The sequence below is a fragment of the Egretta garzetta genome, unplaced genomic scaffold (genome assembly GCF_000687185.1).
Source record: "Egretta garzetta isolate BGI_Z169 unplaced genomic scaffold, ASM68718v1 scaffold369, whole genome shotgun sequence".
In the NCBI taxonomy this organism is placed as follows: domain Eukaryota; kingdom Metazoa; phylum Chordata; class Aves; order Pelecaniformes; family Ardeidae; genus Egretta; species Egretta garzetta.
The window spans coordinates 1,470,376-1,495,299 of record NW_009260837.1 but is presented as its reverse complement, the minus strand read 5'-3'; the positions used below and the strand labels follow the sequence as shown (position 1 = coordinate 1,495,299).

General features: G+C 36.7%; 1 protein-coding gene across 6 annotated transcripts in view; it reads left to right on the top strand.

The window, feature by feature from the left end:
* ZNF438 (zinc finger protein 438) overlaps positions 1-24,924 on the top strand; it is a 56,571-nt gene that overhangs the window by 2,801 nt on the left and 28,846 nt on the right. Inside the window, exon 1 of one of the 6 annotated variants that reach the window (XM_009647011.2) lies at positions 17,850-17,959. The exons of the other annotated variants lie outside the window; for them this stretch is intronic. The gene's annotated coding sequence lies outside the window, so the exon portion shown is untranslated. Of the gene's footprint in view, positions 1-17,849; positions 17,960-24,924 lie in introns of those variants that run through there. 6 annotated transcript variants of the gene reach the window in all.

Sequence of the window (24,924 nt, the reverse complement as noted above, 5' to 3'; positions counted from 1 at the left end):
AGCAGCAGTAAACATTTTTTGATGCTCATCCTCAGCTGCAGTCAAAATTTTGTCCTTATTTGCTTAGACTTAATGCTTCATGTTATTGTTATAATTCACTTATGGAGATTCAGAACATGTTTTTACTTAAAATCAGTTTTTTAACCAGAATTTAAAACATGAGCATATATTTTTACAAACCAGCATTGGCAAATAAGAGAACAGCGATGCTTGAATAATAGTTGAGCACTTTCTCATTAAGTATATTTACATGTTGTTATCAAAGTGGAATGAAATGCAGACTTCTTCACAATGTAATGATTAAAAAGAATATAGTGTAGTTCTTTAATGTTTGGGGTTTTTTTGTTAGTTTGGTAAGCAAGAAGTTGTGATAAATTTTTGATTTCTCTTGCTGGTGTATAAACAGGTTCTTACTGTCTGCTTAAAATGGCATTTGGAGATGCTATTGTCTTTGTATGGCATTTGCTCTGTATTACTGTTGGTCTTTTCACCCTTCATGAAACACTCAGAATGGCTGGGTAGAAACCATCCTGTTATTCATTTGATGTTTTTTAATTAAGTGTGTCTTTGGCTTATTACAGTACAATATTTGCAGGTATTGTTTTGTCCTTAAGAAGCTGATTAAACCTAGTGTAAGTAGTATTCAAGCATTATTTTTTTAAAGGACTGATTCCATGGGTATTTATAGTGTAGTTAAATGTTGTAGGAAATGCTATGGTTTGTGAAGCAATACATCTTAATCTGATAATTCTTCCTAATTAATATAAAAAATGTAACCAAAACACCATAAACTTAACTGTGGTAGAACTGTACTGTGTATTAAACAAGGACTCGAAAGTGTATAAATTAAGGTGAGACTATCTTTTGTCTGTCACTTCAGTCTTTTACCATTTTACAAAAGAACTATTTCCTTGCCTAAACTGTGAACTATTCTTGGTACCATTGATTCTTCCTTGCATCTTTTTGAAGGACATACAGTACCAAAAGCCTTGCCTGAAGGGAGGCTAGCCGATGTCCTGATACCAGAACAGGCTTGGTATTGAGCTGCCAGTATACTTTCAACTATTGCACAAATGGAAAGAAAATAATATTATATGTAGCTCAATGCATCTTTCTGAGTTGTAATGCATTGTGGTCACTTCATTTGTGGCTAAGGTTGTTTTTTTAAAAAAAAAGACTTTTTTTTTTTTTCTTTTTTTGCGGAATGCTGAGTTCCTTTCTTCATGGGGTCATATAAAGAGTAAAGTTATACAGTACTGAGTAACAAACATGTATTTTTTAAAGTGGGACTTCTAGAGGCTGCTATAGGATATTCATTTCTGTGACTGAGTCCAGTAGTTTCATTCTGTGGCTTAGCCCTTTATTGTTCTTCAGAAAGTCTTAAGCCCAAGATTCTTGGTTTAGAAAACGTGTAATGGTTAATGCCAAGAAGGGGTCATGTTCTGAGATGAGCTTTGAGGTTGTTTTTTTAAAAAAAAAGACTTTTTTTTTTTTTCTTTTTTTGCGGAATGCTGAGTTCCTTTCTTCATGGGGTCATATAAAGAGTAAAATTATACAGTACTGAGTAACAAACATATGTATTTTTTAAAGTGGGACTTCTAGAGGCTGCTATAGGATATTCATTTCTGTGACTGAGTCCAGTAGTTTCATTCTGTGGCTTAGCCCTTTATTGTTCTTCAGAAAGTCTTAAGCCCAAGATTCTTGGTTTAGAAAACGTGTAATGGTTAATGCCAAGAAGGGGTCATGTTCTGAGATGAGCTTTGGAGCAGGACTATCCCAGCCCTGCTGAAATGCCTCTATCACAGCAAGTCACTGGGGAGGCAGGGAGGTAGGAGTATTCTTGTGGTTTGCTTGGGTATTTGCCAGAGAAGCAGGTGCAAAAGAGATGGAAAAACAGCTTGGAAAATGTGTTTGATAGGTATAGGAGTTGTGGGGGAAAGAAACCACTCTTGGCAGACTTACTAGGCCCTATCAATGAAATTGGTTTGGGACACTAGGAGGCTTCTAAGTTACAGGTTCATGGAAAATTTTTGCTGTTTGTTTGAGTTTGGCTAACAAATCAGTCAGAGCAACGTTTCCATACTCGGTCTTCTGCATGAAGCCCTGTGTGATCAGTAACTTGAAGGTCTGTAGGAAGTATTTAATGATTTTACCTGACCCAAATTCAGAAACCAAACCAAACAAACCCTTAAATACGTGTTGTCTTGCTCTTTGGTGCATTATTCATCTGTTGAAAGGCACAACTGCAAGGCAATCTTCCTCCTTTTCTAAGGGCCTTTCCCCTAGGGACAGTGTTCTGAAAATGATGCGTGTTGACAAATTACAGCTTAAACTGATGTCATGTGAGCGGTACCCGTGCTTCTTTGCCACTTCGCTTTTCTTACATGTATGTTTGTGGTTCTTTTGGATGAACCGTAGAAAATAGGGATGTTTCTGTTACAGATTTCTGTAGTTTTGAGCACACTTCAGTCTTCTGCGTGTCATTGATTTTGAGTTGTAACGATACAAAACTTAATGTTGGAATGTTGGTGGGTTTTTTGGCTGTCCTTGATTGGTTAGCCTCCCTAAGTGAGGTTACAGTCTGCTAATTTTCTGTGAGTGCCTGTAATCTCAGATTTATATCAGGCTGCTCTTTCAGAGAAGGAAGTAGTGCTACATACACCGAGACATGAGCTTCTGACAGTTCTTGGTCTTGCTCAGCTCAGTCAAAACAGAACAGGTGGTGAAGAAGTAAAGTAGATCCGTGTTTTCAGGAGGCAAAGCATTAAAGTTTAAATATCCGCATTCAGTCCAACATCAGTCACTGCTAACGATATGCACTGTCCTAAAGGTGAAAAGTGTATGTACCCCCAAAACACTGTTACGGAATCAAAAAGGATCTGTCTATGAAGAGTACTCTGTATGATGAATCAAGCGCTTTCAAGTTGTCAGTCTACTAGTAAAATGTCCTAAATTAATAATATGGATGTTCAGTGGGTTTTATTGCTTTTGTCATCAATGCATTTTGAGGCTTTACTGAAGAAGGAAAATAAAATTATATTGGATTTAGAAAGGGACTGTTCTGTATTACAGGACTGAAACAGACCACCCAAATGCCTTCAACTGGTTTTTGTTATTTTCACAAATAGTTTGTTCTTTTAGCAGAGTGTTTAAGAACAGAGAGTTGGGTCAATCATTCTATTATGTTTTTCCCTAAATGGCAATCTTAAACAAACTTTACAATATTGTTTGTGATTGAGAAAAAAGGCTTAGACTTTTGCTTCTCTTGATTTTTTTTTTTTTTTTTTTTATGCTTCCAGAAGGCAGATGTGATTTCAGATCCTCAAATACATCTTTTTTTCTTGGAAACTTTTTCTAGTTTTGGCTGGATATGTCCCCCTTAATGGTCAATATAGTATCTATCATATTTTATGCTATTTTAGTAAGTTAATTCAGGGATGTTATGTTTTCCATAGTCCTTGTAGAGTAAGTGGGATGTAGAATGTTCTTGTTTTCCATATATACGTGTGTTATGTTTTCTATTAAAATCTTAATTTTTCAAAGGGCAGGTCTGCTGTATTACATTACAGACTTGTTCTTATGCCAAAACATATTTGGTGCCTCATTGAAGGCCTAAAGGTGAAAAGTCCATAAATCTGCGGTTTAAGGCAGTTACCTTTGCTTAGTCTGTGTTTATGTTCTCTTGTAAACCAGTAATTTTTCTTTCTGGGAAGATATCCTGATGGGCATATGACAAAGATCAGTGGACTGCAATGGGTGAGCTATGAGGAAGAAATTACGCTGAAGGACAAAAAAAGCAAAGACTTCCTGCCTAAAATAAGTCTTCACATGTTCATAGTGTAAGAGGCTGTGTGTTAAGAATCTTGTTTGAGAGCTCTGTTAACTTTGGATATCTGTTTGTACTTGCAATCAGAGTAAACAAAGTGTGATGGAGAATAGCACGAGATATAAAATGCTATGGTAAAAATCAGTATCTTACTGTCATATAGCATGCCACCACAGTGTATATGGTGCTGGATGCCTCCTCTAAAAAGGAAGTTGTAGAGGAGAGGACATTCAGAGAAAAGGCTAAAAAAGTGATCTACTGGGATGGAAATTTGCTCATATGAAGAGAAATTGAAAAAAAAAATTGTTTAGTCTTTGAAAGGCAGTGAATATAATGACATGTAACACAAATACACCGAATGATGAATGGTTTGAGAAAAGTAATTCAAAAGCTTTTGTTCTGTTGGTTCATGCTATAAGAATAAGGGGACGTTCTGTGAAATTAGGGTGGCAAATTGAGAAAGGAAACTCGAGAAACAGTTTATTAAGAAATACATCCTAAGATGATGAGCTCTGCAGTCTAGGGATAGTTTTAGTTTAGGAAAATTCTAATAGCAATTGAGTATTTTAGAGTGAAAGAATATTTACACAGGCTCAGGTTACCTTTTTTCCTGAAAGAATATAACCCCTCAGCTTTTCGTCATCTATAAGATTATTTTTGCCATTATGACTTTTTTCTAAAGCTCATATAAAAACTATGTATTGATGCTGGGAGTAAAGGAATTAAGTTTGTGCCTAGTTTGTTTACAGGAGAAATGGTGATAGCGTCTCATTTGTTTGCTCTCTGTCCCTGTGTTAGGTTGTATCTAGGTGAAATACTTAGTAGGTACTATGTCTAGCTCTCTTGGTTGTATCCACTGATTTACTTTGTTTTTCTTGTAAGTGGGGACATTGAGAAGTTTTGGGGAGTAACATTGAGGTCCTCACGAACTTGGAGAGAAATTATGTAGGGCAGTTGTTTCTGTGACTTGCCACTCACAAGGCACTGTTCTGTTCAGCTTTGATTTTTCTGTTGCCTGGGCTCATGCATTAAGTAGGTGTTCCTGCAGTAATTTAATCCAAGTCAGTACCCAGGTTTGTTCTGTACCTTAGAGTGATGGAATATTTAGGGAGGGTGAGATGAGCTAACGTTGGCCTTCTGTCTCATCCAGCCAACTTCCAGCAACTATGTAAAAAGTCACAGAAAACAGCAGTGGGGGTATCTTAATGAAATGAGCATGCCTGTCGCTCTGCCAGCCTTTTCTCTTGGCATGGTTCAAGTCCTAGAAACTATGTTTGCTTTCAGTCTCTATCAAACTCAAATATAAAACTCTGATAAAAAATCAGCTTTTGCTCATTCCAACTGAAATGTCCTTTTCACTCCATTTAATGGAGGCTGCAGTTTTTACTTTTGGTGTGTTTAGGAACAGATTGACTTAAATTTGTTGTATTTGGCTCTAGAGCAGGAAAGAGCAGATGTCAGGGAGGTACCGTGACAGGAATAAAAAGATTCAGAAGGCTTGTGGGAATTTGGGGGGTGAGGAGGAAATCTTCCTCCTATTTTTTTCACTGCTAGAATCCATATTATAACATTTAAAGTTGGCATTCAGTTCAAAACTTGCTGTGCTGCAAGGGTTGGTGCATTGACGCAGGCATTCTTTCCCACAGCTCAAATTGTGGAAACAGAGTTTATTTATAAAATAAAATATGCCTGTGAAATTATAATTGATACCTTAATTATGGAGAACTTGCCTGAAAGATGGTAGCTTAGTGACCTGCGGGATGTTTTCCTGGCTTAGAATAGCCACGATTTATACCGAAACATTTTCTTTGTATGAATCTTAAAAAAGGAATTCCCCTGTCAAGGCAGAAAAAATTCAGCAGCTGAGATACTCTGTCAGGGATGATAAGCCTAAAATAGTGGTCAACTTCTAAACATTAGTTAGGGTTGGAACATCTAAATAGTAAGCTTTGCTATTTGAGGATTGTTGCAATTCCAAAAACATGCATTTAAAAGCCACCACTACATGTTGCCAGTCTTTGCGTAAGCAGGTGGGTGCCAGATGTATGTGGGATCCTTGAGAAGTTTGTTGCTTTGGTTTATTTCTTTTCACTTTTGTAATGAGCAGAATGCTTCAAAAGTTAGTGGCTGCTTTTTTGGTATTGTGTTTTTTTGTTTTGGTTTGGTGTTTTTTTTAGGCTAAAAGTATTTCATCTTTGCCTTGATTAAGGGTCCATTTCTGAAAACACCTTATATAATTTGTTAGTAGAATGACTACTTGCTTGTCTTTCTCACACCTCTTTTTCCACTCATTATCTACCTGTACTTCAAGAGTATATATTGCCACAGTAGAGTTTATAGATTATAAAAACATAAATGTGACGTAATATGCAGTAACTTTGATTGCAGGTTGCTGTATTTGAAAGTTGTGCTGGTTCTCTGTTGTCTTACATGGATAATGATGTATTTAATACTTTTTGGAGCCTGAGGAATTTTTTTTTTCCCCTGTGATAAAAGTGTTACTTATACAATAACCTGGAGGGGAGGATCGTAATAAATCTTCAGATTTTCCTTGAGATGATGCTCCTTAATCTTGTGTTTGTGTTTTAGAAAACCATGTTGCCCTCCTGCTTTGGGTGTTCATATTCTAGTGGTGATTGTAGTAGCTCTTATCATTTTCTGGAGAGATGTGGTTTGAAATTGAAGGAATGTATCTTATTGTGTGCTTAATCAGAATATAATGAAAATGTCTCTGCTTTGTTCTCCTTGGGGTTCACAAAGCATAATTGGAGTATACTGTTCAGATTTGAGAACAAATCTTCCCATATTTTTTGCTGATGAACAATGTAAGATGCACTGCTAAAAGAAAACAGGACAAACTGGCTTGCCTGTTAGCTGTAGGATATTGAGTTTCTTGCTTAGGTAGCTAGTTTCAGTGGCTTGAAAGTGACAGGCCTGGAAATAATTGTGGTCAGAGCTGCTCCAAGAAGACTGAGTGAAGCCATTTTGATTTCCTGAATGTGAAGGAAGCCAGGTTTGATAAACAGCCCCTGTGAGGCTTATTCGGACAGTAAGTCCAGTCCAGTGCAGGATTTTGCACTTCTAACCAGTTTAGGGCAAGTTCTTAAGCAATTGCTTAAGGTGAGACGCCGAAACTTTACCAGAGTCTGGTGTATTTGATTAGCATCATTCATGTCTCTCCTCTACTTAATTTCTTCTAGGTATTTTTCACCTTTGTTTGCTGCAGTGTCTGAAAGACTTTGTGACCACATAAAAAATGTTAGAAAAACTGATAAATTATGGATTCTGTATTTAAATACTTTATTCTAGATATTTGATCATAAGTATTTGTAAGGGTTTTTTTACATGGTAAGATTTCACTTTCAAACAAGCATGAAACTGTAGATGCCATTTATGCTAGATCAACATCTGCAAGGATCATACCAGGTGGGGTTTTTTTTCATGATTTCATGCAAGTATTAAACCTACATTTATGTACTAGCATGCTGTGAAGATAGCTGTGTATTGTAAGGCGAGCTGGTTTGAAATGTTATTAAGGTATAATTGATCTAATTCACTGTAAAAATTATGAAACCTTTTTGAAAGTGTTTTTGCATCCAAAAATCTTCAAACACTTGGTATATAATATTAATGTTCATTGGAAAGTGATTTTTTCAATTTTGAAACACAAAAGCTTATTTCCATGTTCAAAATTAAAGTAGAGCAAACTTTTATTTTTCTTTATTGATTTTAACTTCAAAGTGCACTTACCTGCATTTCTGTATCTTTGAAAGATTTAGCTGATCAAGTTTTGAGAAGCAGAAAAATTCCTTAGACTAAGAATACTGCTAACTGAGTTGGTAGAAACTCCTGACTGTAGAATTGGTTTGCTCTGCATATGTCTCTTCCTGTTTTGGGAAAGTGTTCATTTCAGAAAAAAGAAAAAAAAAAAAAATCAAGAACTATAAAATGTTGATTACAGAAGTTGTGGAGTAATGGGCTTTAATTGAACCATCAAAAGTGCAAGCCAAGGAAACAGTAATTTCTTTATGGCAATATCTAATAATTTGCAAAGCATCTTCGCCCTAGAAAACAAGAAGTAAATAAAGAGTCATCATTTGGATAGTGGACTGAACCTATATGCTATTGGAACTGCCCTGTCTTATCAAGGAAGTAGGACAGGCTAAGCATCCCAGGTCTTATTTAACCCTGGGAGATTTTGGTGGTGGGAGAAATAATCATTCTGGGCAGTATAAGCCTTTTTTTATCTAAGTGGAATTATGTTTTAAAGTGTGTGCTGTTCAATAATGAAAACAGTTTACTTGAATTGTCACTTTATGATGTTTCATACATGAAACACCAGAAAGACCATATCAGAAATGCTTATTAATAATTAAAAGTTAATAGATAAAGTTCAGAATTTTGTATAGGTTGCTACTCGTTTGTGCAGAATAACCATGCATGCTTTCTTGGAGGATATTTATAAAGAAGAGTTTCACGTTTTCTTTAGCAGCCTCTCTTTCCAGTAGTCATCTGTGAATGGTGTAGTTATCTGATAAATCAGTCTTTGGCGATTATATTTAGAAAGCTGCTTTATATTGGGAAGGAGAAAACGTTTATCGTATATACTTGCAGTTTGGAAGAGGCTGGGTGGGAATATTAACACATGTGTTAAGGTGACTGACCGTAGATGCCCCCAAAAGAGGAAGTTTTAAATTTCTCTTGAAATCTAATTGTATTACAAATAATTATATTTAAAAGCTTAATAATTTTCAAAACTAGTATCTTTGGAATTCACTTTTTCATTATAAAGTGAATTCACGGGCCCAGAATATGATATTCTTTACTTTCAGGTTTTTAAAGTTAATTGTGTTTCTTTCTGGAAATAAGATGAATGCTAGTAACCTCTCAATTAAAAACAGTTACTAGTACTGGTACATTACTAGTTTTCAGATATAAATTCTAAAGATGTTCTATAAAGAGCAGATGTGGTCAAGTGGAAAACTTTGTTGGCTTGCAAAGGAATCTTATGTTAGCGGTGCACACTATTGCGAGCCACAGTGCTGCTTCAGGGTCTAGCAGATGACTCAGGTACAAATTTATGTCTTGAAAGGAATGCTTAGCTTCTGACATGTTGCGTACATACTTGGGAGGTAGAGGAAACACTTCCCAGTGCTGTTGCCGTCGATTAATTTGCATGGTAAGAGTCCTTGTAGTTAGCTCATGGCTTCTAACAGACTTCTGACTGGTCAGTTCACCTTGCTGAAAGAAACGCTGTGGTTTTATGCACATTGGAACTGTTGTAGTTCACTGAAAGAGCAATTGCAGTATCACTGGAAGTATTTTTACTTTATACTTACAGGTCCTTTGATGACAGAGTATCTTGCAACAATATGGGAATATTTTTCTGACCGATCCACAAACGGTGCTATGTGCTGTGAATAGATTTGCGCCAAGTTTATAACCATAGAAAATTTAGTGGCTCATCTGCTATTGCAGTTTTTTGGACGACATCTTGTGTGGATATTGTACTGCTCAATATTTAGTCTACTGTGGAGACAAATAAATTTAGGAGAAGTGACTTTAATCTCAGAAGACCGTGTATTGACTGGGAGAGTTAGTTCAGTTTGGTTTTGCAAATCACCAACCCTTAGAAGTGGGATTAAGTTTAGTGCAGGAGAAAATGGAACTTTCCCTTTGTCTCCAGAATAAGGTCATTGTTCTTGTTTCTTTTCAGCCTCCATCTCAGTAAAATAATAGAAAATGTAATTGTTTCATATTTCAGTTTTATCTTCTGAAGAATGGGAGTTACAGTTATTGTGCAGGCCATAATGTCAGCAGTGACTTTTTGGCCTTCTTGGTTGTTACTTCTTTACTGCACTATACCTTTCCTGTTTGCATGCTCATGCTCAAAATCTTTATGTGCCTCAATTTTATTTATTTAGTGATTCCACTGAACAGGTAGCTGAGTAGACTTCATTCATGCAGGAACTGATTGTGCATGTGGTGTTGTTAATGGCCATGGCCCACCTTAGATGTAAAGGCAAGGAAAAGGAAACAAAATGGAATTCAACAGAACAGATGAGAAAAGGAAGACTTTGGTAGTAAAGGAGGGTAGAGAGGAACACCTGAGTGACAAGGTGGAAGAAAAGAAGCTGAAGTGCTGGTATGGAGATGCACTGCAAATGCAATGTGTTGTGATGCTGTTCTGATTTGTAATTTTAAGAACAACTAAAGAAATGTGTTGTTTAAATAAGTAAGATAATTTATTGAATTTTTTAACCATAGAAGTATCTTCCTATCTCATTTTTGGGTAGATCAGATATTCAATAATACTTATTTTAGGGGACCTCATTTTTGTTTACTGTAATGAGAATATATTCATCAGTTTTAATCAACAAATTAATAAAAACGGTAGTGTTTTGTTGCTTTATTACTTATCTCTTGTCTGATCAGAGTTATGTGCTAATACTTTGCAGCATTATCTGTTGGTAGTTATAAAGTAATACAATTTGTCTTAGTGGGGAGCTTAAAAAAAAGTCTCATGCTTCATTAAAATGGTTCCCAGGTCTGTGTGAAGAGGGTACACGTATGATCAGTTTACTTTCCAAAATGGCACTTGAAGGCTTTGTAACTAGACTGAACTACAGTCAGATTACTCAAATTCCCTCGTGTCCCTAGAGAATAGAAATTGTTTCACTGACAAATACATAGGGTAGCTTGAGCCCATTCTGTTGAGCTAAGGGGTTTATTTCAGCATTTGGGAGATTCATTTTTACGGAATAGATAACTGAGAGAGTTAGCATTCTTGCTTGGATAACATACTATTTATTTTGGAAGGAAGTTTCCCATGACTAAATAAGAACAAGATGTTTGACCACCTTCTAGGGAGGAGGCTGTTTGGTCAGCATAAAATTAAAAGAAAAAATTCAGAAGAGACAACTGGCCGTTCTTACGTGGTGCTTGAAATGTTTTCATGTTTCTTCTGGGCTTTAATTACACTGCATATACATGGCAAGAAGAAAGACCAGAGGTTTTGTTCTTTTCTTGGAAGTATAGCTTTATCACATCGTTGGGAATTTATAGCCTAGTAATATAGTGTTTTTTCCATTCCTGCATTTTGCAATTGGTTTGTACAGCCTCATAGTTTGGCAGCTGAGAGCTCACTTTTTCATGATTTTTTTGGCATGAAAGGGTTACTGTTCACATTTCCTGTGTAATTCCTTCTGATCTTGCTGGGCTGTAATTACTTTCTTGATGTTAAACATTCCCAGGCTCCTATAACCTTCTAGCCTGCTTGCACTGGCCAAGTTTGTCCCAGGTGATCATGTGGGCGAACCTCCTGTTTTTAAGGATAAAAATCTCTCCTTCCTGTGTAAGATAGGCTACATACTCATTCCTTAGCTGTGCAATCCCAAGAGAAATCTTTTTAAAAATAATAATAAGGTAACACATCCCTCTTTCAGAGTCAGATTTAGCAGCCAAATAGATGACAAATCAAGTGTGTGGGTTTAGAATTTGCTGAATCTTGGTTGAATGACTGCGAGTTCACATTAAAGATTATTTTTTCTTAATGCATTTGGAAAATAGGTTATGATCTAAAAAAGACAGATTTTTACTGTAGCTTCTTACATTTGACCGTATAATTGGCAAATCGTTTCAAGCTTGCTTGAATGTAGAACTACTTAGTTGAGCCTTCAGGATTTTTTTTTTCTTTTGAATTCTTTGCAGTAGCTGTGTATCTTACAAAAAACTTGAGAGGATATTACTCAGTTCTGTCTTTCCCACATAGTTCAATTATCCTGTGTTTCTTCTGATTTTCAGTTTGTGGTATATAAGCAGTAAACACAAGGTATTATTTTGTTTTTAAATAGAAGTGACTGCATACTGCTGAAAAATGTTGGCTTCAGAGGTGTGGGAACTGAAGTGTTCTGTTCTGCAAAGGCTCTGAAAGGTCCTTTGTGCCACCGCTCAGCTGCTCTTCAGCTTTAATCTGGAGGAGCCACCTGCAAGAATGCAAGTGAAGTTTGCTTTCCCTGAGCTTTATGCCATTTTCTCACAGTGCCAAGAAAGATGCAAGAAGGTGATGGCAGGGTTTTTTTTAGGGTGTGAGAGTTTTAATGTGCTGATATATAGACATCGATGGGTGGGGTTTTTTGTTACTGACAATGTCAGGAAAAGTATTTGGAGTTTCTGTGCACCGTTGGTTTAAGAAGGAGCCCAAATTTTGATACTTCATTGAAGAGTGATCCCATTAGCTTATTATCCTGTCACAGATAATTTTTTTGTCATAATCCTAGTCTTACTGCCTCGTGCATTTAGTTGGCTGGTGTGTGAAATTCTGAGGCTGCAATTAATTCTGTTTTGTTTAGCTGTGATACTGTGCTTGCAGCTCAGATACTCAGAAGTCTTCCCAGTAACTGACTGACTTGAAGTCTTGTGAATGCATAACTGTGTGAGCTCAGTGGGATTATACTTGGGAGAAAACGTTATGCAGGTAGTAATTTGTAGCAGTTTGAGCCCTTTTCTTAGTTTAATTCTGATGCATACCAATGCCTGTGCTTTGCTATACGAATAGAAGTTAGAGCAGTTGGTGTGCGTGTTAACTGTGCTGCTATGCTAGTGAAGGATAAGAAGGATATATTTTAATGAAAATGTCTTTTTAATTTTTATCAGGAAATCTCTTTGAATTTGATGGCTTAGTTATAACTGGAATGCAGTCAGTGTGCTGCCCAGTTCTTAATTGCCTACTCTATCATGTTAATTAATGTCAGGAAAAGTATTTGGAGTTTCTGTGCACCGTTGGTTTAAGAAGGAGCCCAAATTTTGATACTTCATTGAAGAGTGATCCCATTAGCTTATTATCCTGTCACAGATAATTTTTTTGTCATAATCCTAGTCTTACTGCCTCGTGCATTTAGTTGGCTGGTGTGTGAAATTCTGAGGCTGCAATTAATTCTGTTTTGTTTAGCTGTGATACTGTGCTTGCAGCTCAGATACTCAGAAGTCTTCCCAGTAACTGACTGACTTGAAGTCTTGTGAATGCATAACTGTGTGAGCTCAGTGGGATTATACTTGGGAGAAAACGTTATGCAGGTAGTAATTTGTAGCAGTTTGAGCCCTTTTCTTAGTTTAATTCTGATGCATACCAATGCCTGTGCTTTGCTATACGAATAGAAGTTAGAGCAGTTGGTGTGCGTGTTGTTAACTGTGCTGCTATGCTAGTGAAGGATAAGAAGGATATATTTTAATGAAAATGTCTTTTTAATTTTTATCAGGAAATCTCTTTGAATTTGATGGCTTAGTTATAACTGGAATGCAGTCAGTGTGCTGCCCAGTTCTTAATTGCCTACTCTATCATGTTAATTGGGAACATGGCTGTCAGACATGCCTGTTTTAGTTGTTGAATCCAGAGGTTCTTACTGGCATATTATTCAACACACAAAAAACTGGTGCTGGCATAAAGTATTTATCCAGTAGCCACGTGAAAGGGGAAAAAAAAAAAACAAACCCCAAAACAACAAAAAAACCCAAACCATGAAGCACGAAGTGAGCATAGCTGAACAGACAGAAGATACTGCTGATATCTTGCAATTAGACTGTTCCTTTGTCATCTTATCATGGTCTGCATGTGATCTCCAGATACCTGGGATTTTGTAGGAAACTTCATATGAAGAGGGCTTACCTAGACACATCCACTTGGGTATGTGTTAAACACGTTGCAAGCATTCTAGGTTTCCTGTGCAAGAAAGTGCAGCAGGTTAGTGCTTTGGTTAAAGCTTTTTTCAAAACAGCTTACTTTTGACTTTGTATTATGAAAAGTGATAAATTTAGAGTTAGTTGAAAGTATTTATCCGTTCTATTGTAATTAAAGGTAGCATATTTTGAATTTACTTTGTAAAGTGCTTAGAATGTAACTGGCCTGACTCTTCATTATAAATGTCACCTTTGCAGTGGAAAGTACCCTGAGTGGTAATGAGCTTTCTGCTATGAAAAATATGTGGTTTGAGAGTCCTATGCAAATTACCTCCTGCATTTTGTGTAGAAGACATGTTACAGGATGTAAGCTGGTTGATCTTGTGTATGTGTGTGTGTTGATCTTCTAGTGGTTTAACTTAAAACTCTTTTGGATTTAAGTGTCTAATGTACTGGAGGCAAGGTGATATGTTTAGCTGTGGTACAGAGAAGAACTGGACCTAATCTTAAGGGTATTTACTGCAGAGAAAGAAGCTATTTGGTTTTAAAAAACTACCATAGAATTAAGGAGTAATTTCAATTAGGTGAACCTTTAAGCTTTCAGACAATGTAGTCAACTGTTTTTACATTCAGAGTTCTACAAGTCTCTCTTTGAGAAGACATGTAAATTACTGTTATGACAAAATGCATAAATATGTCTAGGATTTGATAGTAATTAATTCATTTCACTTATCTAAGGCAAGATTAAGTGCCTCAGTTTGAAACTGGCTATAAAAAGTAACATGTAAACAAATTTAACACACATCAGGTGTAATAGCACATTTCATACAACTGCAGATGCTTTGTTTTTAAATACAGTGGTTTCTCACTTTCAACATTCACAAACTGAAGTTTAGTTGCAGAGCAGCTTTTGACTAGATTTTTAAGGGTAATTTTTATGTCCCTGGCTTTCCTGAGTGACTTGAACTATATAAAACAAAGTATTAAGTATTGCTAAAATGTTAATTAGTATTCTGATAGAAGTATGTTGTTTACCCCTGGTGCGCAAAAAGGAGGATTGACTGATTTGTCCTGGTTCAGAAGATTCCATGCATCTACTGATGGGAAAATCTAAGAACACATGCTCTTTGTGCAACTGTCTTTCAGGATCTTTTTTCTAGATACAGGATTTGGTGGGCTGCTTTCATGAGGGTTCCACAACATGGACTTCAAAGTAGATTTGTGTTGCACATCAGCTTTTTTGTTGTCCACATTTCATCTTTGGTTCTTTGTATTTACACACACATTACATACATACATATTTATATGTAAATATGTTAACACTGGTGGTGTCATAGGAATTGGCTATAGTCTCCATTCTTATAAAAGTATTAAGCATGTATAAGATTGTTAAATTACAACAGTGCTTTGTACACTGACTATGTATGTACACTGACTATGTATGTACTGCATTTTAATTCCATCTGTCTGCTTCCTGTGTATTTAGTAATGCTTACTGACTTGATGCACATGTTTTTGCTGTTATTTATTCTTTAATTTATTCACATATTTTCATTCCTGGAGTTCTATATTGATGATTTAGTGAGAAAGAAAGATACTACACAGAGCAGAGATCCCAGTGACAGAGGGGGTGAAGTGTGAGGTTACTGTGGTAGCACAGTAAGAGGTTTTAGAAATCAGTAATATCCAAGTTAATTTGAATCATGATTTATGTTGAAAGGTTCATTATTTAACTGACGCATTTGTTGGAAAACAAAATTAGTAAGTTGAAAAAAGATGTGCCGTAAGTAAAGTGCTCTTGTAGGTACACATTATGGAATCATAGAAAAATTTATTTTGGAAAGGACCACTGGAGGTCATCCACTCAAATGCCCAGCTCAGAACGGGGCTACCTTCATAGTTAGGTGAGGTTGTCCAATGTCTTGTTTAGGTGAGTCTTGATCATCTCCATGGATGGATACTACACAGCCTCTGGACACCCTTTTCCAGACTTGACCACTTTCACTGTGAATTTTTTCCTAATATCTCAATTTCCCATATGGCTACTTGTCCGTAGCCTCCTGTCCTTCTCTTGTACATTCTGAAGGATAGTCTGCCCTCATCTTCCATACACCCTCATATTTTAGATAGGTGAAGACAGCAGTAAGTTTCCCACCTTAGCTTTCTCTTCCTATGGATGAACTCAGTCACGTCTGTGGGAAAACCAGGCACAAGTACAACCCTGTAAGTGCAGAATAGACGGGAGTATACAGTTCCCTCAGCTTGCTCTTGTATATCTATGGAAGCCTTTCTTGGCCTTTCACATCCCTCGCCAATTGCAATTCCAAATGATCTTTGGTTTGCTATTTCTGTGTACATGCCCCAGGCAATGTTTCTGCATTCTTCCTGTTAGCTTCTTCCTCTTCTACCTTGCGTACGCTTCTTTTGTCTTGGAGCTCAGTTTAGAGTACTCTGTTCATCTGTGCTGGCTTCTTCCACACTCCCTGCGTGTCAAAATGCTGGACCATTCTTGTACTTTGAAGAGGCTGACCTTGAATATCAACCAGTTCTCCAGGGCTCCCTTATGTTTCAGGGTGGCCCTTTCAAAGGGGTCACACCAGCTAGCTTTCTGAACAAAGAGAAATGTTTCCTCAAGTCCAGGACTGCAATTTTGCTATTAGTCTTGATTGCTTTTCTTAGGGTCTTAAGATTTAGCATCTCCTACAGCTAAGGCTGCCATTGACTTTAACATTCCTGACCAGTTTTTTCTTTAGCTTCCCCCATTGCTTCTGAAGACCATGTTAAATCATCACCATATTTTCCCTCTGAAAACATTTAAGCTTTATTATAAAATACTGGCAACATATAGTAGGATAGAATGTTGAAAAATTAGGCAATGCAGCTACAGTTTCCTATTCTTGGTAGGAAATAAGGTTTTTATGACCAAAATGTTAGAATAATTAAATATTCACCTGCCTGTTGTAACCTGAATATGAAAATGTTTGGCATAAAAAGCTTGAAAATGTTCTTGAAATGTTAATGGAAGCAAATTTCTTAGTTTGCCAAAAATGAGTATGAAGAAGAAAAGAGGAATATAACAGTTTGTCAGACTGTATAGTTGCTACTTGAGACAAAAATCTCTTCTGTTACCCTGCCCACTCAGAATTTCTTGGTCTGAGCACTGCTTGTAAGGGAAAAAAAACAGGTATCCTGGGTAAAACTGCCATCTTTCATTTAAAAACTGAAATGGGCATGTTTTCTGTAGCTTCAAATTAGATAATACTCAGCTGACAAAAGCAACTGTGCATTAAAGACTTGGCACTGAAAATAGTAATTTCAGATTAGATAAGAATCTCCACCACTGTAATAACTTAGTTGGTGGACTGTTGTCTTGGACCTGTGATCTGCACAAACTCTTTTGGTTTCTGAATCATACCCATTGAGGAAAAAAGCCCTGTTGTTTATCTGAAATAATTGAAACCAGTGCATGTGTTCATATTTGTTAATGAATTTCAGGTGGCACTGTTTTCTTCCGGAATGGGAAACAAAAAGACTGGCATGATAATTTTTCTACTTACACCTAATATTTAACAGTTTCATTTTTTTTGTTTCTGGACGATTCATGTATTTTTGAAAGTACCTCTTTTCAAAGTTCACAAAGCATGCATCCGGCTTATACTTATTCATTGGATTTTTACTAAATAAAATAGGCAGTGATTTTTTTGAAGGGAAAAAAACCCCTGTAAACACCCTTGCTCTCTGCAATGTATTCATGTTTACAGCAGTGTAACAGGCAAGATCCCAGGTGGCTATAGTTTCTGACCATTTACAGACAGCATGCGAGTTCAGTGATGGGAATAGCTTATTTTCAGCTCTGACTAGTTAAAACATTTTCTGTCCCCCATAGATAAATATAGGAAGAAAAAGATGCCTGATAGGCTTAGTCTAATGTTAAATTTTACTGCCTAGTTTACCACATTTAGAGACTACTATTTAGCAAATGAAGAAAAGTCAATTAAGTATAGTGGCATTTTTTCTGTGCCAAGAGAAAAATGAAGCATTTTTAACTTTTGAGTGAAATACCACCCCACCCCCCAATTTTTTTGAAGTTGTCTATATTTTTAAGGCTTTTCAATTGTATGGGTTTAGAAGAAGAGGCATGAAAACAGAGAACTTTAAAAGATATTTTACAATTTGAAAGTGGTTAGGAAACAGGAATACGCTGCATCTTTATTATACATGTGTTTCTCCTGTGTGGAAAGAGTTCTGTTCTTGCCATCTGGTCTGATGCCCAAAGTAGTTTTATGCTTTTGATGTGATCTGCTAAATGTGTATATATTGTCTAAATTTGTTATTTATTGGAGGCTTCTTTTAAAAATTCTATCCAAAACTTTGCATTTCAGAAACTTAAAGCTCATTCTACCATCTGTATAAAACGAATTTGGTTTCCAGTCTGGATTTTCATCATCTTCAAGTACAGTAGGTATTATAGATATTGTGGTGGACAGTTTTGCAAATACTTTCAAATTATGTATTTATGTAGCCTGAAATATTGAAAAAATGAGTTACCTATTTATTTTTAAAGATAACTGTCATTGATGGAATTTTTTTTTTTTAGATTAATCAAAGGACCATGGGTTTGAATGGAACTTTTTGTCATTGCATGTTTCTTTTTTAAGGTTAATTCAGTTCAAGCTTGTAGCATGATCGTTGACATTTACATGGTAGGGATCATGAGGCCTGTGTGCAGTAAGTGAATTCACACAGATCAGAAATGTTTGTACAAGAAAAGTGGGAAGTGTCTTTGGGAGTTATCATCATTATTTTTTCTCTCCCTTCCTCCCTTTCAGTGCTCTAAAAAAAAAAATAGTAGTTGGGCTGGATGAATGAATGTTTGATGCAGAAAAAGATGCAGGTTGTTGGCATGTGGCCAGTGCACATGTAAAAAATATAAAGTGTACAACACAGGTCTGAAGTTTTTTTCACTGTTAGTGGAAGGTGAATGGACTCTATGGAGAGAAAAGGAATGTGATAGAAATAATATGCAAGGTTTTCTGCTTTGCTGCAGGGGAAGCACTGATTTTTATTTTTACAGAAATGCATTCACTAATTTTCTTCCATGTTAAAACTCTTACCTAAACCTTTATGGGATTGTGTTCTTTGTCCAGACTTGTATATTTCTGCTATTTAGCTAATTTTTTGAGATAAAGCAAAATGATAAAAAAAATAAATTACAACTTTGTAATGAAAATGATAGCAAACCCAAATAACTTATATGTTAAAACATTTTTAATGAGATTTTACTGGAGAACCTCTGTGAAAACTAAAATGTCATAACAGAACTTCATAGACTTCTCTGTGGTCTTGTATATTAAACATTCTGTTGCCTACTTTAGCAGTTCTCACGATTCAGAAGATAAGTAGACTGGTACTATGCCAGTGTTCTAATTGACAAAATATATTGGAGACTTTTTGTAATTGTAATTCAGATCCTAGATACAGAACAGTTCCTTAAAACTTGTTCTGTATTGGATAAAGGAAAATTAGGAGAATTCGGCCTGTTGCATGTACAGGGAGTTTGTACTGGTAAATCAAATGGTCACTGATCAATTTCTGAAACTTCCAAAATAGTTGTTCATGCACACACACACATATATATATATATGAGTTTTCTAACAAATAAAAGCTACATTATTCTGGTTAATTCTGTACAGGTTTTCTTTCTGATGCATGTAGAATAAATAGTACAGCTGTGTTAGGAACTGTGACCTAACTTTGCATGTCAGGAGCCAAGAATAAGTTCTGCATGCACATATCTCCTACATTAGTCTTTAAAACAAGAGCAACTTTAAAAGCAAGGAATACTTGAGTGTGAGAATCTGACTAACTTGACAATTGCTTGCTCATTTAGATACTCCCAGAGCAATTCTACTCTTAGGAAACGATTTGTTTGGTTAAAACAAGGGAAGAAGGGGAGTGAAGTTAGCAATACAGTTTAAAGAATGAGGAGCTGATGATGGCAAGCACTACATGGCATGGAGACAATTGGTTAAGGAGGTAAAGATATTAATAAAAATCTGTGGGCAGTAGAGTACAATAGAGTTCTTTAAATATAGAGGGTGTTCTTGAAGGATACAAAAGCTTAGTAATGATAGAAGTCCAATAACGGGCAAGGATGATAAATTTCTGCTGTGCAGAAAAAGGCATAAATATTCAATAAATATTATGTGCTGTATTCAGAAAGAGGCTGGATTATGCTTTTACATGTCACCTCCTCCATCATTAGTGATGGAAAGAACGTATTATCACTGTACCAGCAACTATTAACATTAAACATTTTTAAATCTGCTGCACTGACACCTACAGATACTAAAAAAAAAAAAGCTTATAAGCTATATGAATCACTAATTTTGAGTTTTAACAAATCATGGAATAGCGGAGAAGTTCTAGAAGGCTGGAGAGGAAGGAGAACTATTGTACCCAAATTTAGAATGTATAATGTATGCACCTTGAAAAGGCAGATAGTAGTATGCCGTCAGTGAAGATTCAAAGAACTGCATAATTAACGCTGATCAGAATGGGCAGGTCAACCCCTACCTTGTACTGCTGCATGGGGTTACTCCATGGGAAGGCGCTCACGTTTGCCTTCGCCCTTGTTGAATTTCACACATTCCTGACAGCTCTTTCCTCCAGCTTTCCTAGGCAGAGGCCCAGCCCTCCAGCTCCCAATTTCAAATCGGTTGCACACATGCTAGGAGTGCACTCTATTGCATTATCCAGGGCATTAATAAAGATGTTAAACAGTGTTGGCCCCAGGATTGATCCCAGAGGCATACCGCTGGTAACTGGTTGCCAGTTGAACTTTATACCGCTAATCACCACCACCCTGTAGCCTGACAGTCCAGCCAGTTTTCCATGCACCTTATCATCCACTTTCCAATACATATCTCACCAATTTGGCTGTAAGGATTCTGTGGGAGACCATGTCAAGACCTTCATACAGTCAAGATGAACAACACCTACTGCCCTCACTTTATCCACAGGACTGGTCATCTCATCACAGAAAGTAGTTAGGTTAGTTGGGTATGATTTGCCCTTGATAAATCTGTGCTGGTTGTTCTTGGCCTCCTCCCAGTCCCTCACATGGCTGAAAATGGCTTCAGGGAGGCTTTGCTCCATAATTTTCTGTAGACTGAGACTAGGCTGTCTGGTCTGTAGTTCCCCAGATCCTCTTTCCTGCCTGTCTTGAAGGTGGGTGGGCCGTGTGCCATTTTCCAGTCTTTGGAAATCTCCCTTGACACCATGACTTTTAAAAGATGATAGAGGATATCCTTGCAGTGCAGACATTGACCAGCTCCCTCAGCACTCTTGAATACATCCTTCTGATCCTGTGGATTTGTACATGTCCAGTTGTATTCTCTTACTGAACTGCATTTTCATCTACTGTTGGTAACATTATGTTAGTACCTCAGTGTTTCCCATGCATTCTATCACCTGGTCCCCTTCCCCATTAAGCATTAGGCCCACATTTTTCTTGGCCTTTCTTTTCTTGCCAGTGTACTTGCAGAAATCTTGTTGCCTTTCCCATCCCTTGGTAGCTGCAACTCCAGGTGAGCTTTTTCCTTTCCTAACTCTCTCTGTGCATGCTTGAGCAGTGTCTCAAATAGTTAAAGCTCTGCTGAAATTCAGAGACGCTGAATATGACTACCAAAACTTGAATTTGGCCTTAATGTAGGAATTAGTGCCACTATTCAAAAAAATAAATGCTTGGCTATTTAATTACCCTAAGTGAGCAGAAATTCAGTGTTAGAATCTGAAGACTTGACTCAAGCAGTATAGGTGTCCCACAGCATGGTTTTATGGGAAATTAATGAAAAGGTATTGCATGTCAAACCGCAAAAGCCTAGTTGCTTTAAAAGCTTGGTCATGCTTAATTGTTTTTCTCTTGAAGTACTAATTCAGTTTGGTCTTGCTTAGTTTGAGATTTAACTGAATGAATTAGGAATACAAATATCCTTAGGAACATAAGGCAAAGCTGGAGGCCCATAGAGAAAGAAAAATGTTCCCAGGGTTAGCACAGTCTGCGCGCCACAGCTGGTTGCTGGACAGTGGCCAGGAATAATTTTGACATGTTTATTTCACATTTTTTCTCCATGAACATGTTTTGAGGACACTTCACTAAGTATGTCTGATAGTCTTTGAAGCTCTGTGCCTTTAACGTTCTTCAAACAACAAACAGGGTGGTGGTGGTGGATACAAAAATGAAAATTATATTGGCAAGGACTATTTGCACAATGAAAACAACACATGATAAGCGAGTGGAGGTAGTGAACTAGGACAGGTTAGACTTTGACTTATTCTTTTTTGTATGTTTATCTGTGTGAAGGTTTTTGTAATAAGAAGGTATGTTTCGTCAGTACCATTGTGCTGACAGACAAATCCTGCAAAAAAGATATCATTTAAGTAAATCATGGAATAGGGATATACACTTTGACTTGCAAATTTTGTCCTGTATACTGCATGGTGAATGGCTTACCAGTTTGAGCAACAGCCGCTGTTTTATCTTGCTTCTGGACGCTAATCAATCAGGCAATGTCACCAAATCTAGCTAAGCCTATGGAGTATTAAGAAATTTGTTTATACCAGATTGACTAGAAAATATACTCTGTTATGTTCTTAAGATAAATTATATATCGGTCACTTTGGCCCAGCAATTGCTTTGTCAGTTGGGTCAGACCTCTGGGAGTTCCCAACCAGGGAACTGGGGCATTCCATGCAGGAGAATCCATTGAAGCGTTGACAGTCCTTTCCTAGAAAATGAGAGAGAGGTGACTGTTTGAGCAAAGAATGCGGGTGAACAGCTGAACTTCTCTGCTGGGGTCTGTATGATCTAGTTTGGGCGCAGCAGCAGGGAGGGAGGATGCTGCATCCTCTGCATGTGCTCAGCACACAGCTGGGCGATCGCTTCTCTTGCTGCAGTTTTCACAAGGGTTCTACAGCTGTAGTCCACTGCATTGGCTGTGAAAGCTGAACTGCCCTAAATTTTGCAAGATAATTTTGACTACATTGGTTGTGTGTTTGGGAATTCTTTTTATCTACAAGTATGAAATCTATGCAATATTCTTTTAACACTTACAGTACTTACTGTCACAGAACTTACATAAAATGTGACCTTTTAATTTTTGCACTAAGCTTGGAACTTCGAGTTTTATGAGGGTGTTTCAGTGAGATGATGTTCGGATTTGTAAACTTAATATTTGATGATTCTTCCAACATAGAACAGTTTATTATATGCTTAGGAGGCAGTAAAGGTGGAAGTCATACAAGATTTAAGTTGCTTATGCCGGTCATTAGATTTTTATGGGATTTTTAAGTGTGATTTGTTAAGTACATATTCCTTTCTGGTGAGTAGGGTCATGTTTGGGAAACATAAGATATAATTCATAGCTGGGCAATGTTACTAATATTCAGCATCATTAAGAAAACCCAACTATTATATTTGCATTGCTGGTTTTAAAAGTATGTGTGTTCTTAAAGTGTACTGGGCACTCAGCTATCCAGAAAAAAAAGTCCTTATCCCTGAGACACGGTCTGGGGTTAGCAATGCTAGAGGCAAAGTTTAGGTGTAGAATCAGTGTAGCACAAAACCAGTTGAAACAGTTCTTAGGACACCATCTGATTAGTTATCTGGTATATTTTTCAGTACAGGACAATCTGCAAGGACAGGCTGTGCCTCACAACAGTTACACATTCTCAAGTGTATTCTTCTGTAGACTTTGGTAGTTATTTTTGTGTTCAGCTGAAGAAAATTGGCCTTGTTCTTCAATGTAAGAAATTAAATATTTCTGTGTAAAATTCTGATTAAGAGCTTTTTTGGTTGAGAGAAATTAGGCCTTAGGATCTAGTATGCCTTGATTGGTCTCAGGCATTAGGCAGTGTTACTTTTGGGGGTTTTTGGCACTAATACCCTTTCTTTCTTTTTTGTTTCACTTAACTTCTGCCTTAGAAATGTGTGTGTTACAGGTGAGCCCTTTTTCAGGAGGACTTTCTCTTAAAAGTCATTAGTTGATAGGCAATTTGAATTTTAACGTCCTGGAAACCCATTGGCCTAGCTTATCTGTTGCTTGATCAGGTACAGTCATAGGTTTGCCTTCTCACTTTGTCCTATATGCCTTGTAAGAATAATAAGCTCCTTTTTTAAATTTTTCCCCAGTTCTTGAATGCTTGTTTTGCTTGAGTCTGCAAATGACACATTGAAGTTGCTTTTTAAGATATGCTGTATTTTTTTGTATGGGGATATTGCTGCACAAACATTATAAATGTCAGAATGTAGCTTTCTGGCTGAAGGCTGTCTAGCTGACTTTTTAAGAAACTCCATAATGGAAATTCTTATAGAAGCAACTACAGACGATGCTCACTTTACTTATTTAGTACCATGACAAAATTTAGTACTGTGCTTAAGTTTGCAGTTGTAAAGTCAGAAATAATTCCATTATTTGAGTCAGAATTGCAAAGGCAATTCACCTTACAAAGTTTGGAGTGGGTTTTTTTTTTCTTTTTGTCAGCTGTTGGTTACCTTTCTACAAAGTAGAACATTAACAACATGCCCAGACTTTATTAAAATAACAAAACCCCTGTACAAAATCCTTCCTGAACAACACAACAAGTTTTTTCTTATTTTCATCCCCTGAGGGATTCAGGTTAGCATCCAAATAACTCAAAATACCATAGTCAAAATAGAAAAAGTGATTAGGGATTGATTGTTTCTTTTTTAGTCTTTACATAACTTAAAGGCCAGCTATGATTCTGTGAAGAATTTGGTGCCACGTTTCAAACTTAAGTCAGTCAGATCATGCAGGTGAATGTCTTGTACTCTTGCCTTAATCCTTAAATTATTAATGGAATTTTTAGGGCTGAGACATTCAAATACATATTGACTATGTGTCTGAGGTATCAAATGTCTCTAAAATATGTTAGGACTACCAAATTAAGAAAACAGAATGCTTGCTCTCCTTTCAGCGTTGCAGTCCTGGCTGGTGATTTCCGTAGTCTAAATTGATAATTAACAGAATCCTAAAATTTCATTTTCACTGGAATATTGTTGTTCTGCTACCAGTAATAGCTTATTCCTCAACTGTCAAAGTTGAGGAAGATGGAAGAAAGCAGGTAATACACAAGTAATGTTTTTTTCGTCTTTCCTTTAGTTGTCTTTATTTTGGTTGGTACCTTTTTTGTACGTTAACGTCATTCTGCTCTTTGAAATAACCTGTTTATCTGTAGTGTAAGAGCACATAAATAAAAAGTATGTATTGCAATTTATTATAAAGTATCTTTGTTCTCTGCCACTCAGTCAAATTCTCTTTAATTCTTCAGCATAGCATGAAATACAGGAAGGTTTTTTGAGTACCTTTTTAGTTAGCTCTGAAGTGCGGTAAGAGCATTGC